Below are 11,817 nucleotides of genomic sequence, written 5' to 3'. Positions count from 1 at the left end.
AAACTGTATACGTATTTTATATATACAAAAATGTTGGGTATGAGATGGGTAGATGAATGATGAGAGATAGAAGATGACGTGAGTATACATTGGCAGCTATAGACTTAGTGCCTATGGGACAAACACCGGTAGCTATGGACTTAGTACCTTTTAGACGTTGGTAGCTATGGATTTAGTACCTGTTGGGAATTGGTAGCTATGGACTTAGTACCTATTAGTTAGACGCTGGTAGCTAAGGATTTAGTACCTGTAGGAATTGGTAGCTATGGACTTAGTACCTGTTGAACATTGGTAGCTATGGACTTAGTACCTATTAGATAAAGACTGGTAGCTATGGATTTAGTACCCGATGAATAGACTATAGCAGCTATGGAATTAGTGCTTTATGAACGAACATTGGCAGCTATGGATTTAGTGCCAGTCCTATAACCCTGGAAGTAAGGGACTTCGGAATAAACGAATGCAGGATAGATGACTCTTAGGTTAAATCCTTAAAGAGTAAAGAAGATAATGGGGATGGGTAATTGGGTTGATCGTTTGATTGAACATAATAATTATATTATTGTGAGTTGAAAACCCTATGTACTCACCAGGTTTCCCAACCTGACCCACTCAGTTTATGTATATCACAGGTGACGAAGTGAAGTGACATTACACTGAGAGATTTAAAAGAGATGTAGATCACTAGTGTAAATCATTGTAAGTTCTGTTTATGCTTATGTTTCGGTATTAACGATGACATCCCAAACGTTTTAAAATGAAATAAATACATTTCTTCGAAAATGTTTTAATAACGTATTTATCGTGTTTTTCTGGGAACAAATTCCGCAATATTTTTATAAAATGAAGTACTCTGATTTTTATAAAGCATAAACAAAATCGGTCTTTTCTGGCCGTGATTTTGGGGATGTCACAGTTGGTATCAGAGCATTAGTTTAAGCGAACTAGGAATATGGATTTATTTCTAGACTTAAACTTAGAATGCTAAGCGATGATTGTGAGGTGTGAGCACTAGCTTATTTTAGGAATTGTGCCTAAAATGCTTTTATGTGCTAAATGTTTTGTGCATGATATGTTGTTAATTGTTCGGATCTATGGTCTGTTGCCGACCGGATCTGGAAACCTTATGTGTTTAGGATTCTAAACGTACGACTACGGTATTAGAACTAGCATGTAAACGTTTCGGAGTGATAAGGATGATTTAAACGTCAAGTAAAGGTCTAAATTCACCTTATTCGGTGTATAGATCGAGATGGTAAGGACCCGTAGCGGAAACGTAAACGCAAATGGGAACAGGAACCAACCCCCAGTGGTTCAGCAAATACCTGTTGTAGAAGAAGTTGCGCCTGAGCCAGTCACCATGGCTGGAGTTCAAGCCATGATTCGGGCTATGTTGGCTGAACAAAGGGAAGAAATGAGACGGATGTTGAATAGGGACGGACCTACTATGCCCATTGAGCAACCCGAACTGATTCCCGAGCAATCTGAGGAAGGGAACTACAGCCGCCAAGTGAGTCAAGTTGGGACTCAAGGTGAGCAAAGGGATGGCCCAGAAGGGAGAAACAACAAGGATGGGCGGATGTACAAGAACTTCTTGGGTGCGAAACCACCAAGCCTCTCAGGAAGCCCAAAGCCGGTTGAGATTATGGATTGGATCTCTGAGATGGAGATGGTGTTTGAGAGCTGCAGCTGTAATGAGAAACAGAAGACTGTCTTTGCAGTAAGACAGCTGAAAACTGGAGTCTTGAGCTGGTGGAAGCTATTGGCAAATACGATGCCACGAGGAGAAGCCGTAAGGATGTCGTCGGAAGAGTTTTTGGAACAGTTGAAAATGCAGTACTGCTCGGAGGTAGATCTGATAGACCTAAACAACGAGTTTCAGAACCTGAAGAAAGGGAAGATGAGTGTTGATGAGTATGCCACCGCATTTACCGAGAGGATGAAGCTATTTCCCTACTTGGTGCCTACTGAACTCTCCAAGATTGATAGGTTTGCTAACGGACTGCCCACTGACTTTGGTCCAATGGTCAAAATGGCAACTACCTTGAAAGCAGCTATTAGGGTAGCTAAGAACGTAGAGGCCCAGATAAGAGAAAAGGGTCTAGAAAAAGATAAGGTAGGAGAGAAGCGAAAGTTTGAGGGATCTTCGAGGTCGAACAAGGAAAGAAAATTCTCGAAACTCGGAGGAGCAGATGGAGGTGAAACAAGATGGTGTGATAAATGCAAGAAGAAGCATGGTGGGAAGTGCAACAAAGAAGTGACTTGTTACAAGTGTGGGAGGACGGGTCACTATTCCAAAGACTGCACACATAATGACAAAGTATGCTACGGATGTGGAGGCAAGGGGCACATGTCCAGAGACTGCCCAAGGAAAAATAAAGCAGCAAGACCAGAAACGCCACCAAGGCCAAGGGCATTTCACATGATCCTCGACGAAGCAAAGAACCATGCGAGGAATCAAGGATGAGGACTTCATATCCGAAGATCAAGTTATGCAGTAGCCATAGTATTGTATGATGTAGCCTATTAGAGGCATAGCCTAGGGTGAACTTGAACACCTATGTAATCATTTCAAGAAATAATATAAAACCTTTGTTTCGTTATCTGATGTGTTAAGTTGATTCGCTGCATGGTGACTTGGGAAACTGCGAGACAATACTTGGGACGAGTATGAGTAGGTGTGAATGGTAGTAGAGGCCTATACTACCGGAAGCACAGGACTCACACTTGGATCAGGGAAAGTCACAAGGTTACCAAGAAGCTAGTAATTGATTTCGTTTTATTCAAGTGTGTTGTTACCATCGTTTCGGTAATGACTAAGAAGATTGTTGATATTCCGACCCTAGTGGTCATATCGAATCGAGTCCGACTACGATGAGTATGTTGTGTGGTTCAGAGAACCAAGTTTGATGTAGCGTCCGACTTAAACCAAACGGTTGAAATCAAAGCGATCAATAGAAGTATCACACTCGTTGTTAAAGAAGTTGGTGGCTAGAAATGCCTAATGTTAAAGTGTGATTATATCACATTAGAACATGAAGGAAGGCATAGTCTGTTTTAGAATTTAACTCTAAGAGACCTAAGTCTAAGTGTTGCAACATACGATGATAGGTCATTAGAATATGACACATCGATCTATAGTAGTAATAAAAGAACTTATCTCAAGTCCGTATCCAGAAAGGATCGAGATTGTGACTTGAAGGTCATAATTTGGAGTCTAACCTGAGGTAGAGAGCAGGTGCACGATCGAGTACTCTTACAGTCAATGAGTTTAAGAGATAGAATCGAAGGAATGTAGAAGTTATAATTATTACCTAGGATGAAGAGATGACGTATGGAGTCATTATACGACCCTGTTTCGTTGATGATTCCGGGACGTAATCATCCTAAGGGGGAGATAATTGTAACGCCCGCAAATCCGGGCTAGTCAATTTAGAGGCAATAGGGGTCGAAAACGACTTTTCGACAAAAGATTATTTAGAATAAATAATCTTAACCAAGTTGTATAGTATGTTACAAGGTTTTCGTACATATAAAGAACGCCGAAAACCGAGTTATAACGAAGAAGTTATGACCCGTTGAAGTTTCGCGACGGAACCGGCACGATACCGGGAAGCGTAAATAGTGAATTTACGATAGAGCGAGATTTAGCCTTAGCGATCTAAACGAAAGTCGTAGAATATGTTAAACTAAGAACATCGATAAAAAGAACGCCCAAATCTGACTTCGTATGAGGAAGTTATGATTTTTCTAAGATTTAGCATAGTAGTGCATAGCCCGAAATCTGAATTTTAGATCGGTCGATTTTTAGCCGACGGGATCTAAATGAAAGTTGTAGTACTCGTAAATACCAACGCGTGGATATAAAGAACGTCGATAATGGAGCTCGTATGCAAAAGTTATGGACGAAGCTTAGTCCCTACTTTTCGAGCGCGGCGAATTCGATACAGTTTTGTAAATACGAGATAGAATGAGAATTAGCCAACGAGGTCTAAATGAGAGTTGAAGATCTCATTAATAGGAACTCAACGGTAAAAAGACAGACAAAAATGGAGCTCGTATGCGAAAGTTATGGACGAAGCTTAGTCCCTACTTTTCGAGCGCGGCGAATTTGATACAGTTTTGTAAATACGAGATAGAATGAGAATTAGCCAACGAGGTCTAAATGAAAGTTGAAGATCTCATTAATAGGAACTCAACAGTAACAAGACAGACAAAAACGGAGCTCGTATGCAAAAGTTACGGACGAAGCTTGGAGACTACTTTACTATACACTTCCTATAAATACAAGGGTGAACTCCTCATATTTTCTTCACACCATAAGCCTTTCTTTCTCTCTCTAACTTCTCTCTAGCCTCCCTAAACCCCTCCCAAGTCTAGGGAACCTCCCTATCACGAGAAGAAAGCCCCGGAGCGCCCGACGGCTCCGAGAAGAAAAGCTTTCGGCTCGGAAACGCTGCTCCAGCAAAGCCCGATTTTTAATAAAAACCCGCTGTAAGTGAGCTACGCCTATAGTATATTTAATATAGATTTTATTTAATTATAGTAACATTGTTAGGACCTTAAAATAATTATTTAGGCTATTATTATGAGTTATGTTGAGTGTTATTTAACGCTTATATAATAGTAATAATAGCTAGACTATTAAATTAGTCTCGTCAAGCGTTAGACTAAACTCTAGTGGTAATGATACTAGGTTTCGTCAAGGGATAATTGTTTTAAGAGTAACGAAGTGCTGTCCGTGTGCCGACTCACCACCTTTCAGGTGAGTGCATAGTCCCTTTCATCTTACACATAGATATGAAGTATTTTATATAAACTACGTGCTATGTGTGCACATTATCTGAATACTTGTTGTCTATGTTGGTTGAACGTTTTATACATGTTTTAAAGGACTTAAACTGTATATGTATTTTATATATACAAAAATGTTGGGTATGAGATGGGTAGATGAATGATGAGAGATAGAAGATGACGTGAGTATACATTGGCAGCTATAGACTTAGTGCCTATGGGACAAACACCGGTAGCTATGGACTTAGTACCTTTTAGACGTTGGTAGCTATGGATTTAGTACCTGTTGGGAATTGGTAGCTATGGACTTAGTACCTATTAGTTAGACGCTGGTAGCTAAGGATTTAGTACCTGTAGGAATTGGTAGCTATGGACTTAGTACCTGTTGAACATTGGTAGCTATGGACTTAGTACCTATTAGATAAAGACTGGTAGCTATGGATTTAGTACCCGATGAATAGACTATAGCAGCTATGGAATTAGTGCTTTATGAACGAACATTGGCAGCTATGGATTTAGTGCCAGTCCTATAACCCTGGAAGTAAGGGACTTCGGAATAAACGAATGCAGGATAGATGACTCTTAGGTTAAATCCTTAAAGAGTAAAGAAGATAATGGGGATGGGTAATTGGGTTGATCGTTTGATTGAACATAATAATTATATTATTGTGGGTTGAAAACCCTATGTACTCACCAGGTTTCCCAACCTGACCCACTCAGTTTATGTATATCACAGGTGACGAAGTGAAGTGACATTACACTGAGAGATTTAAAAGAGATGTAGATCACTAGTGTAAATCATTGTAAGTTCTGTTTATGCTTATGTTTCGGTATTAACGATGACATCCCAAACGTTTTAAAATGAAATAAATACGTTTCTTCGAAAATGTTTTAATAACGTATTTATCGTGTTTTTCTGGGAACAGATTCCGCAACATTTTTATAAAATGAAGTACTCTGATTTTTATAAAGCATAAACAAAATCGGTCTTTTCTGGCCGTGATTTTGGGGATGTCACACTGTGGCTCCTACTCGCCGAGTGCATGAACCTACTCGGCGAGTAGGTTGAAGATACAAGTGAACTCGGCGAGTCTCCCCATGGACTCGGCGAGTTCATCAGGCAGACAACAAGTTTTTCGACTTTTTTCAACTTTTAAGCACAAATAACAAACAAACAAGCCTAGGCTCTGATACCACTGATGGGTTTTGAGCATTCTAACACTTCCTAAGTGTACATGCAACCCTAATAACCTTGGATCTATGTTTGTCTAATTATCATGTAAAGTTGAATTTCCAAGGTTATATTCCTATCTAGCATACATGGGGAACAATTTTAACTTGAATGAAAGATAGAATAACTTACCTTGTTGTTGCTTATGTTCCTTGAAACCTTGTGAGCCTAGCACCCCAAGTGTGATGCCTCAAATGCTTCACACAACACCAAATGCTCTTGGAAAGACTTTTGAGAGAATACACACTTCTTAAAATCGGCCAAGCCCTCTAGTTTCTTATGTGTACCCGATTTTGGTGGAGAATGGGATCCTTATATAGTGTTGACACATCTAGGGTTACACCATGTAAACCCTAATGTGTCATGACTCTTCATTTCCATGACCCATGGGTTTGTAACTCCCATGGAGCATCCTATGGGTAGAACCCAACTTGATAATCCATGGAGCCTTTTAGCCCACTATACAAGATATGAATGATTTACATAATCAACCCATATATTTAATTAGTTATCCTTTGATCACTTAATTAATTCCAAATTAATTCTTTAATCAAACTAATCAAATAATATTATTAATATATTAGAACTTATAATATATTAACAATCTCCAAGTGTTATTTCTCTCATTTAGTCTATCCAATTGCATGGTGCCATGCAACCCAAATGGACCATGCCGGGTCGGGTCAAGTACACACCCGAAATAGTTATGGACTTAGACACCTTATCCAACAATACACACATAAAGTTTCCAACTTTACGTGCATGCAAGGCTCAACAAGCTCCAACAAGCTAAAAATGAAGGTTTAAGGCAAGGAAACTCTCAATCACGCCCCATAGCTATCACTTTCTGTTCTCATGGCTCCAAACCATCCTAGATCTGAAGTTGCAACCTCAGATCTAGTCTCTATACCCGAAATAGATCCCAACCATGCTAAAGAACCCCAAATCACACACCATCGATGAAATAACAAGGAAGTAGCTTAAGGTAATGTCCTCTTACCTTAGAGATGAGTCTAAATTGATGCAGACTTCATATCCACAAGCTCTCTTGATGCTATCCTCAAATTCCTCCAACTTCTCTTCACCGATTTCTTCTTCCAAGCTTCAATCTTCTCAACAATGGAGTCTCTCACGATTTAGGGTTTCTCTGGAACACTCAGGGAAGATAGAGGTTTAAATGAAGGCATATTATTCTTTAAATAGGTTGCAAACCCTAGGGATTAGTGTTTCTCTTTCCAGCACGGACTCGTCGAGTCCAGCCGCCGACTCGGCGAGTCCGATCACTTAACATGTGCCCGGCACACGCTTAGACTCGACGAGTTACAGCTCCTACACGCCGAGTCCCTCTTTTCCAAACTTACGCTTTACCCCCTAAACTCTTGATTCTGACTTGGGATGTTACACCTTCCGGCCTCACGGATCGTTGGACCCTCCGGTCCGGTCTATAAACTTCGCATAGCATAAATCACAAAGACATAATGCATAGTGTAACGACGTGAAAATTTAAAACAATTTTTCATTTTTAAAATGCATACTCTTCATAACATATCTTATAAAAATCTCTTTTATTTAATTACAAAGCTCAACTCCATTATTAATCTAGGATCCTCTTAAACTCTTTCTCTGGTGTGTACAATCAAGCCGGTGCCATCCCGCGATCCAGACAAGAAAACCTGAAACACATAACACATAACACGGTAAGCACGAAGCTTAGTGAGTTCCCCAAAAGCCAAAATACCACATACAACACATATTAGCCACTCGAGGCTATAACTCTATTTGATCCTCTGGTCAATGTGTCTCAGTGGGACCCTCCAGTCACATAACTCTGTGGACCCTCTGGTCCTAACTTTGTGGACCTTCCGGTCCTAACTCTGTAAACTTTGTAACATACATAGCATAAATCACATAGAAATAATGTAGTGTATCACATCATATGAATGCCATACAAAATACTCAGTCACATAACTCTAATTACCACTCTAGATAAAGTATAGTGAGAAGACTCACCTCGGATGAAGAACAGCTCCTATAAACACTGTTGCTACGCACCGACCTCTAACTCTGTGCCAAACCCACAATAATCTCAATTAGGAGCTAAGTCCAACCTCTCACTTATTAGGTCTAAAGATATACCACCTACCGGCCCACTAATGCCCTAACCCACTAGGCCCAATAACAAATGGGTCCACACACAGCCCAATTCCCAAACAAAAAGGCAAGCCCAACCCAAGGGCCCCAAACCACATATATACACTTCTCTGGTCCAAGACTCTATTGCATGAAGCCTAAACTCAAGGCCCAAAAACATAACTCAAAAGCCTACAGAAGGAGTTACGCGGGGCGTACCTCCTTGGTTCACTCAGCGTACTCAAGCGCGCCTGAAACTGATCGGGGACCTCAACCTACTACGCTGCGCGTTCTCAGATTTACGCCCAGCGTAAGTCCCAGACTTATCCTTCCTCTATTTTTGGTCTGAACAGGTTAAGTCATGGGCTCATATCACAGATCTAGGCTCTTTACTGCCTCTTAAGTCATAAAGTCGAAACCTTTAAGCCTTGCGTGGCTATAAAGGTCACCAACATATAACATCTTTCCCCATTAAGCCCTAATCTCATGCATGACTTAGCCTCAACGACCAAGATTGGATTTTTTATGAACCCACAACGCATAATACACTGAAATAAGGCAGATTATAGCTTATGGAGATCATTTGCTAAAAAAGTCTCCATCTTGGGACCAAAAACCCTAAAAATTGGTCCAAGAAGCACACAACCATAATAACAAGGAAAGTTCTGAGCTTTTTACCTCCGAGTGAAGCTTCTCCCTCTGTAGAACTCAGATCCAAGCTTGCACTCCAACTTCTAGCCTTCACAAGAATCTCCTATTCTTCTTTACTAACACACAAAGGCACTTTTAGCTCCAAAAACACTCACACAGGATTAGAACGAAGGTTGGCTCTCTTTTAGGGTTTCACTCACTCAAATGGTGGCTGAGGATAAGGCTTTAGACTTCTTTATATAGGGCTCAAGTCTAAATTAGGGTTTTGCATCTGGGCCGGTTACGCCCAGCGTACTTCATGGAGTCCGCGTTTATTATAAGCGAATGAGTACGCGCAACGTACTCTTCAGTACACCCAGCGTACTCCTTTGCAACATTTTCCATTAAGGGGCTTCTCTTGACAATTTGAAGAAGAGGAAGGGTTAAACAGATATACCCAAATTCCTGGATGTTACACATAGCATACCACATACAACAGGATAACATAATACTCAATGTAAGCACATAAGACCTTCCGGTCACACATAACTACCACTCAAGGTAAAGTATAGTGAGAAGACTCACCTCGGCTAGCAGGTGAGCAAATAACCTCGCACTCGGATCTCGAACTAGCCTCCTCCTAACACAAAGGATGAATATCTCTTATTAATACTCTTTTCACAACTCAGATAATCGAAGGCGGTTCTTTCTCTTTCTAACTCTTTAAAGTGGGTAAAAGACCATTTTACCCCTCCAAGGTCTCTATTACTTATGTTGACCAAAACCCCAAAGTCAACAGAAGTCAAACTCAAGTCAACAGTCCACATTTGACCCAACTCGTCGAGTGCACCCTTGCGACTCGCCGAGTCCCCTCGCATCATCTAAATTCTTCCTAGGACTCATTCAGCTCTTCGAGTTGACTCCCAACTCGGTGAGCCACCACTGGGTTAAGGCTACTCAGTCAAACCCGCTACGACTCGTCGAGTCATCCCATGGACTCGGTGAGTTGGCTCCAACAAATTTCTCATTCAGCCACCTGAGGTCAGATCTGTAACTCAAACTCATAGATCTAACCTCCTACTACCCAAAAGTCACGTAAAGGTCCGATCTTAATGTCCAGGCATGGCATATTTCGCTTAATATGACATTTAGACTCCATTAAAGCTTCCTAACCTAAAAACCCCATGGTTACACAGCATTGGCTTTCTACTTTCTGACTTTCTGGACCTTACAAGGTCCAAATCTATGCTACCAGCTCACAAGAGGGGTTTAATGCATTCAAAACCCCACCAAGAAGATAATACAAGCCCTAATCCTCAAAAGAAAGATCTACTCAATTAGGGAAGAAAAGGGGTTCAAATTGATACCTCCAACTGATGCTCCTAGGTTGTAAATCGCGGATCTACAACCTCCTCTGGCCCCTTTAGCTTGAAACCTCCTTCTTCTTAGCAAACCATCCACCAAGAAGCTCAAAGTGGCTCTCTTTCTTGCCCAAAGCACTCAGGACTCGTTTAGGGTTCTCTCTTCTGAAAGGTAGCCGTAATAGGAGGCCTTAAGTGCCTTTAAATAGGTCCCAAGCCCCGGAAATTAGGGTTTCTCTGCCCAGCACCTACTCGGCGAGTCCCTCCTCTGACTCTTCGACTTGATTTAGTGGGATTAGATTAGATTTTATAGGTTAATAACATAATTATTGATATGCTTGTTTAATGAGTTTTAAAAAAAATAAAGAAATAAATAATAAAATGTAAACGGGTTTGAATTTGGAAATCAAAAGCTATAAATAAGATAGTTAAATTATGAACAATATTAATTAGAAAAACTGATATCATGTATATAAATAGAATGATATGTTTCAATTGATAAAATAATTACTGAATTTAAAGATTCTATAATTATTATAGATTTTATAATTAAATGTAATTGTATATGAATTTTATTTATGAAAGATGATGTCAGCAATTTGATCTAAGGGTGGAAAACATATGATTAAAACACAACCAAGGGCTCTGATTGCTTCATTGGTGAATTAAAGTTTATCTTTTAATAATATTTAGAGATTATAGAGAAATAAAAACAAAAGCATAATGCTATAATTTGACAAATTTTAGTTAATAAAAGGGTTCCAGCGAAATTGAATTCCTTACAATTGTCAACCAAACACGCCACACAATGGAATCTTATTTTCCAATTTCGTCTAATCGCCAGCAAACCAAACATGTTTGTAAAGCGATAGAAAAGAAATGGAAACAATGCTTAGCAGAGATAGATTAGAATGTTAGAATTTAGATGGATGTGAATTAGCAACAAAAGTACTGAAATCTATACAATAAAACTAGAAAAGAAAAACAAGCATCGGTTTTTTATCTCATGGATTCCTTCAATCAAGGACTATAGCCTTTTTGGTGCTTTCCATCCCAATTTTGAGCTTTTCCAGCTCAGTCAACGCACTTCTCAATGATTCTTTCACTTTGCTTTTTTTTTCGCCTGAAAAACAACACAAGTTTTAAATTTATTGTAGCATCCTACTTACATTTCTGTCTATTATATATTTCTCAATAAGACATTGTACTTTGAAAAATCTACCCATTTATAGACTTGAAAATTGTTTTTCTATTTGGATGGCATGGCTATATTTGGATAGATTTTTCAAAGTATGATGTTGTATTAGTATCATAAAATAAAAATAGGATTAGGATGCACCATAATAAACAAATCAATGAAAGTATGTTGCTATTTATAGCATTAAACCGTAAAAAATATTATCATATGCCTTTAATGATGGCATGAGACCAAAAGCTTCGCTGACAGATTCAACTGCAGTATTTGCAATGACACAAATCTAGGAATAATATAAAAACATAAGAAAAAAAATTATATCACAAAACAAGTTTTTGAGGTTTAGATTTGTATCTCGGCATAAGAAACACCTTGGTTCTTGAGAGTCTAGATTTGAGTTAAAGGATCAATACAAATAACAAGCAATGATTTATATACACAAAAGATTCATGGCATGGCATGCATGAAAAATGGGA

Source organism: Lactuca sativa, chromosome 1 (assembly GCF_002870075.4).
Source record: "Lactuca sativa cultivar Salinas chromosome 1, Lsat_Salinas_v11, whole genome shotgun sequence".
Classification (NCBI taxonomy): Eukaryota; Viridiplantae; Streptophyta; class Magnoliopsida; order Asterales; family Asteraceae; genus Lactuca; species Lactuca sativa.
Note: the sequence above shows the minus strand (reverse complement) of the source record.